This window comes from Pezoporus wallicus, unplaced genomic scaffold (assembly GCF_028554395.1).
Source record: "Pezoporus wallicus isolate ANWC-B61680 ecotype Strahan unplaced genomic scaffold, APGP_CSIRO_Pwel_v1 scaffold_11491, whole genome shotgun sequence".
Lineage (NCBI taxonomy): Eukaryota > Metazoa > Chordata > Aves > Psittaciformes > Psittacidae > Pezoporus > Pezoporus wallicus.
The window spans coordinates 5,402,879-5,409,372 of record NW_026642649.1 but is presented as its reverse complement, the minus strand read 5'-3'; the positions used below and the strand labels follow the sequence as shown (position 1 = coordinate 5,409,372).

Here is a 6,494-nt window from a genome sequence, read left to right as displayed (position 1 = left end):
GGATAGGTATTTTTAGGCTCCTTCTCCCTAAATAGCTCTTGCATTTTTTCACATCTCTTCTTTTTTAATCCATCAGAAAGCTGAATCAGAACCCTAATTTAGATCATAAAACTCCTTTGTAAGAGATCGGGAAGACCTCCTTTAACATGTCTAACACCCTACCTTCCACCCACTAAGAGCTGGGCCAACTTCAAAGTTTATCCAACTTGAAAGTTAAACCCTATTTCTTTGGGAATGTTTTGGCACTTCCTAAGGACAGAGAGCCTACAACCTCTCTGCACAAGTAGAGGACAGACAGAGAAGTCCAAATGCTTAACTGAACTGAAAAAACAACCACCACAACAGGCCATAAAGCAATCCTGTTCATCAGGTCATTTAACTTCTTCAAAGAAAAATCAGTCTGTGTCCTAAAAAGGGAAACACACCATGTATCCTTTCTAAATCAGCTTTCTTAATCTTTCATGAATACTTATAAAATGCATTATCTCAGAATGGCTTGGGCTGGAAAGGACCTTTAAGATCATCTAGTTCCAACCCCCCTGCTATGGGCAGGGATCCTTGAAACTAAAGCCATCAGAGTTCGAAATACAAACATGGAGTTTTTTGTACACTGAAGCCTTAAAGCTCCTACTTTGCTTTGCCTGTTTGTTTTGGATGAAGTGCACATATGCACCCCTGGCTCTCTAAGGGGGTTTCATACCGATAATGGGAACTGATTTTACAGTGAATGGCGAACAAGCTTACAGAGATAGAACAAGCTTAAGGACATTCATAAGCCCCCCGTTTGTTAAAGAATCTAAAATCAGGTTATACTATTTAAGATGCAGTCAGAAGCCTACCGCTTGTTGGCAGGAGACAGTAATAGGCATTTTTTCCACCTAAAGCAAGCTGCAGCTACTTAACTTCCACTGGTTTAGCTGAACAGTCAGCTTTTTCTGGGAGGTCAGTTGATACAGAAAAATCCAGCTGAAAACGGGGAAAAGACACTGCAAAGTTTCATATTAGACCTCTTATGCCTTTAATACAGATGCTTACGCATTCTTCCTCATCTACATTAAGCAAATAAGTTGAAGCGTCCAAAGTAGTAGCTTCAGTTTTTGAATACTCTATCGAGAAGACAACACAGACACCTACACTGGCCATACAGAGCATTCCACGATCAGTAGTTTTAAAAGCTGCTCTTCTTATTAGAAAGTGCAAATGGCCATGACTGTCCTACAGCCTCAGCACTGACTTACTTGCGTATTAGTTAAAGCCCGTTTCAAACAACTGGGAAAAAGCTTACAGGTACAGAATATTTGTCATGTAAACAGACTTTATATTTACTACACTCCAGAGTAATAATTTCTCCCTGATAAGCGTGAAGTCTGTTATCCTCACCATAAGTTAAGAAAAAGGAGAGAATTAAGGCTGCCACTGCAAATTATACCTGGTTTCCCAATGCGCCATATGCCCTGCTTCAGTAGACCAGCCCCCTGCTTTTCTCTCTCTCAAACCCTAGTCCGTATTTTGTTTCTTGCCACTACCATTGACTGCCCTTTTAAAAGCTTATCACCACCTTTATCTCCACTTACACAATGCTTGTATATTTCTAACTTTGCTTAAACTACATTTTACCATCAACAACACATGAAAGAAAGCTTTGCAATCAAAATCCTCCTTTCCACAGTTGGCTCCAAGACCGGATTTGGTGGCAAAAGTGTCAAGTGATTCCTGGTTTCAGTTCAAGGGACCAAACTGGCAGCTCTAACAGCTGTCTGTGAAGTTAAGAGAAATAACTTTATGGTGATTCCAACAGAGGGATCTCTAAGGGGTTTCAGCCCAAATGCAGATATACAAACCTACCTAGTAGTCTCATTCTTGTTCAGATGACCTTTTCAACCATTAAGACTATGGTAACTGAGATGATTGCCTCCCACTTCTCTTTCAGGAAAGAAGCTGAGGAGCACTGCATACAAGAATGGCATTTTCCCACAGACCATCCTCAGTACCAAGTCTGTATGCTGTTCACAAGCTTAGAAAGATAACACAAACGCTTATTTTACTGACCCGAGAAGGAGATATTAAGTGCTGAAAGAAGGATTACTCATAATGACTAGAAAGCACAGACTAAGTCTATTCTTCTAATGAAATAAGGAAAAGATGGAAGTCCAAGTGCTAGTATAATAATAATAATAATAACAATATCAGTGTTTTCCAGAAGCCCATAATGTCTGTAGTTACTTTTGAAACTGCTTTTCATACACCAGGCTATATTCTGCTTTTGTATAACCTTCATATTTGACACTGGAACCCTCCTGCTCCTTGGCTACGTCGTCACTGCTGTCTGTAAGCATCCAAAACACCAAGAACTCTTAACAGCAATATCTTGCTTCCGTTACAGCTTTACAGCATATAAAGTCTTCACCGAGTTTGAGTTCCTCTCATTCACTTTTATTTTAAATACAAAAATTCCCTGACCACCATTACCATGGCCTATTTCTCTGTGTTGCTAAAGAACAAAGAGAGTGATAAATGGAAATATTTGACATTGATAATGTAATTCCTGATACTCTAGAAAAGGGAAGGTATTAAAGAACTGCAATCACCAAATTCATGTTTCAAATATTACTGAAGGTGACTTGAATCTCATTTTGAAATCATCTCTAACTGAATTGTGTGGACTGCTGCCAAGAGGTAAAGCAACTTACTCAATAGATTTAATTCCTACAGTACAAAGGTGAGAAAGAAAAAAAAGCGTGATTCCCAAGACAGAGGCAAAAGAGAAGAAAAGCAACAACCACTGCTTGCTTACACCAAGTGTAAAGTCAGCTTAATTTACAGTTAAGTGAGATAGCGGTACTTTTTATTTGTGTATTTGTTGTGAAGTTTCACTTCGTTAGTTGGATTACAAAGCAGTGTTGTATACCATGAAGGTGATACAGAATTGCATCCCACATTTTAATTGGGTTGATATTACAGACAAGAATACTCCTATGTTCAGGTACTGCATGAAAGAAGACCCACTGTGCTCTAATGGCAACTAAAGATAGCACTTCACTCAATACCACTTAAGCCTTCTAGGCCTCAACAGCCAAACCCTTACTTCAGTAATTGATTATTTCACCATAAGTACTTAACATTGCTTTAATGCAGGAATCTCTTCGATGTCAACCTCTAAATACTATAATAAAGCAAGCCAAAAGCACGCCCTGTACTGTGCAGCAATGGCTTTGCTGTACTCAAGATACCAAAGTGGTCTGCAGCAAGGTAACAGGAAAGACATTAGTATAAGCAGAGTCCCAACAGCATGTTAAGTAACAGTGCCAACACACTGATGGTTTCAACACCCCAGAGATTCCAGATTTTCTAGGCGAGCAGGTGTGCTAATTATACATCTACCATAAATATTACTCCTCAAGCAGAAACAGCTCAAGGAACTGGAACATCTCCCATGGAGCAGTAGTTGTTGTAGGGAGAAGAAAGGGATTAATGCCAGTATTAAAGAAAAATAGTAATGGAAATACCAGAAAAAAAGGCATGGATTAAAGGCATAGCTTTATAATGGCTATTCCCAGTTAGGTTTTGCTTAAGATGACAAATAATTTACTGCACAAGTTAATGCCCTCCTCAGACAACATCCCTGAGCTTCACTGTGAAAGCCACTTAGTTCAGCAAGAAAAAAAGGATGCATACTGCTGTTTCTAGAAGTATTATCCAAACTCAGTTTAGAGAACAAGAAACAAAAGAAGACAAAGACAAGTTCTACTTTTGGACCTCTCTCAAAATTACTAGTGAATTGGACTGGTAGCTTTACTACCATCCAGTAGCTTGCTACCTGTAATAGCTGCTTGAATCTACAACTTGTTCCTGAGGCTACAAGAAGCAGCTAAGTAAGAATAGCAGTGACATAGATGAGATCTATGGGCAACAGTTTTTAGGTTAGCAGTTCTCCCCAGTAACTGCTGGTGTAACACAATTAGCGCCAACAGCAGTGCAGACATTAGACATCAGACATCAGTATTTTTACTGGTATCACCTGAACGTCAGTGATGACACTGGTCAAGGCTTGAGTCACTACTTTTGATAACATGGAAAACACAAGGTTTGCATTGAGAGCTAGGATCTGGTACTGAATGTACCGAATGGGACCCTGCGGAGTACTACAAGCAGTGAAGCTCCACACAGGGCCACCAGACCACCCAGAGGAGGTGAGCTGCAGAATCTGACCTTTTCATAGAGAGAAAGAGAAGTCAGTTAAAACCCCAAAACATTGTCACCACTAAACCCCCACACTGGAGTCTAGCCTGGATCTCTCAGAACAACATTCTCCTTTGACCTTGCCAACTGGTAAGGGTGACTCATCACCCAAGTCACGGTCCTGTATCTTAAAACGCTTGGTAGAAAGTCTATAGGCATTATGATGCTCACTGTAATAACAGGAAGAAAAGCCCATTTTGCAGAAAGCAAAACAATTCTGTTTTCAGGTTTATAAAGCAAAAAATCTCACGTTATCTACATCTGAGACAGCCTCGTTCTAAACAGATCAAAGCTTACTTTTAGTGATGATTAAACTTTAAATGAGACAATTCTTTACCAGCCTGTATGCAGAGAAGTGCTTTTACTTAAAGAGACTCTCAGTAGGAATGACTGCATTGCAAGTCACACAACTCATACACCTTGCCTTTTCTTCTCTGCAGGTAAAAAGATCGCAAGTTCAGCTTAAAGAAAGGCAAACACTGTTTAGGTGACAAGAGGAAAAAAAGAGCTTTCTGCCAAATAAGCAAGACTTTCAACCATCCCTGAGGATCTTACTCCTCAAATCGTCTTCAGTGTCTGTATACCCTCACTTAGCTACCTAATCAAAATAAGGAAAGAAGCCCAGTGATTTCTAAACAGATAATGGTGTTATGACAAACTGTTTATACAGATCTCTAAGGAAGACCTACAGATGTTTTCTCTGAATACAAACCATGACTGTCAAATGAAACTTAACAGAGTATTAAGTACAGTTAAATCAGGCTTAAAAATCACTTTCAGATCCTGCTGCCTGAAAATGGCATCAGTAACTCAATTACACACTTTCAAGCTAATATTTAGAGGTCAGAAGCCTGGGAACGCCTTTAGGACACACAAGGACATTTCACTGTTGGCTTCAGACAGTCAGGAAGAGCTACGTAGAATCACAGAATAGTTACAGATGAACCTCTGGATCATCCAGTTCCAACCAGAGTCATCTTTTCACAAGGTTCATCCAGCCAGCATCTTCAGATTTAACTTTGCATTGCTTTGGTTATGCAACTTCTTTCACTTGTGTAAAAGGCAGGAAGCAAATGTACAAGCCCAAAGGGTTACGTTCTCCCCTAAACCCCTTGTTTTAATAGGAAAATAAATTACACCAGAAGCTTACAAGGATTTATTTGGGCAGTCACAGTAGGCACTACACAGGAGAGTCCCACAAGTTCAAAATCATCAACTGGCACCAAAACAAAGCTGTGCTGTAAGAGACTGATGGGTACGCACACCTAAAGAACCTTCTGCGGGCAGGAAACATTGCACACACAAAGCTTTCCATTCGCACCAGCGGTCGGGTGTATACAGCAACCACCTATGAAGGAAGCAGGCGGCAGCCGGGGCTCCCCACCACCTCCTCCGTGAGCCCAGCGGTGCTCAGGGCAGCGCACCGCGCCCAGCACACCGAGCACCCGCACGCATCAGCCTCCCGGAGGGAAGCGAGACCGACACCCGAGCTGCGCTGCTGCCGTGCTATCGGAGCAGGGCCAGTGGCGCAATGGATAACGCGTCTGACTACGGATCAGAAGATTCTAGGTTCGACTCCTGGCTGGCTCGGCTGCTCTTTTTCTTTCACTCCATCCCTGAGGTGCTGCCTGCACCTCCTCCGCTTTTGGGCAGCCTCCCGCCTCCTGCATATACCCAGTCTGGCATTCCCTATGTGCCCAGCACATCTGGGGTGCTCTGGAGACCCCTACAAAGCATCCCGGGGTTGGATGTGCGTTACAGAGGTGTGTGTCCGTGGCAGCCCTTAACACAGGCTGCTGTGGGAGGGGCTGCTGTCCATATGGGCCTACGGAGACACCCCAGATCTGGGGGTCTGCATGGGGCAGGCCTTCTAGACAGTTTCCCACTGGATCCAGCCCTCTGGGTATCATCCCAGGGCATCATTCCCTCTCTGGAGACATTCCAGGCCTGCCTGGACACGTTCCTGTGTAACACACTCTGGATGGCTCTGCCCTGGCAGGTGAAGTAGCACTGGGTGATCTCCAGAGGTCCCTTCAACCCTTAGGATCCCCTTGTTTTGGGAAGTTTGCCTTGAGGAGGGGGAAGCCTGAAGTATACTTCACTCATGTATATTTGCTTCATTTTAGCCGATAGCTCCATGCTCCTTGGTGCTGCTCGACCATCAGCACTCAAGCATCCCATCTTCAGGCATGGGGTTGGAACTGGATGATCTTAAGGTCCTTTCCAGTGCAAACCAGTCTGGGATTCTATGATTC

The 6,494-nt window shown here is 42.5% G+C and overlaps 1 non-coding gene across 1 annotated transcript; it reads left to right on the top strand.

Annotated features, from left to right (window-relative positions):
* Nucleotides 1-5,756: 5,756 nt before the first annotated feature.
* TRNAR-ACG (transfer RNA arginine (anticodon ACG)) lies at nucleotides 5,757-5,829 on the top strand. Its single transcript has one exon. It is a non-coding gene; the product is annotated as a tRNA-Arg (tRNA).
* The last annotated feature ends 665 nt before the right edge of the window (nucleotides 5,830-6,494 follow it).